Source organism: Halyomorpha halys, unplaced genomic scaffold, assembly GCF_000696795.3.
Source record: "Halyomorpha halys isolate HHAL.00 unplaced genomic scaffold, Hhal_1.1 Scaffold33.1, whole genome shotgun sequence".
Classification (NCBI taxonomy): Eukaryota; Metazoa; Arthropoda; class Insecta; order Hemiptera; family Pentatomidae; genus Halyomorpha; species Halyomorpha halys.
Window position 1 is genome coordinate 1585710 of NW_027109698.1, and position 644 is coordinate 1586353.

The window sequence follows — 644 nt, forward strand, 5'->3', positions numbered from 1 at the left end:
TTTAAGCTTTAGCAGCAACAATAGCTAACAGAAATCGAACTTGCTTACAAGGATCCTCATTTACAGGTTTCTATGCTGTGTACTCACTGCACCAGAGGAGTTACAATTCTAAATTCCGACTAATCTTCGTTTTGGAAAAAATATTGTTTTACTAGAATTATTGTGGAACGGAAAGTTCCCATCATCGATCTACATGCTTGTACCACACTATTATGATTTCCTCAAATTTACTTGATACCTTTATGTACAGTTGTAAATATCAATAAATAAATTTTAAAAAATGAAATATTTAAATTTAATATTTTAGCTTTTCAGGCTTAACACAATTAAAATGTTTAATCCCAGTCAATTAATTTATCGCAACATTAAATCTAAATGTAGATAACATTACAAATCCCTCCAACCTGGCACTTTCTAATAATATCCAAACAAATACCTGTGATTATATACCCGTATTTTACTATATCTTTTTATTTATATTTGCTTTCAGAGAAGGATTATGTACAAATGCAATCTATCTCTATATAGCCAAACAATCACGAACATAAATATATTTTTTTTGATTAAATATTGATATTAATTCATAATAAAAGAATTAAAATATTTTGAGCTAATGCCACGATAATACATCATTATTTTTTTTT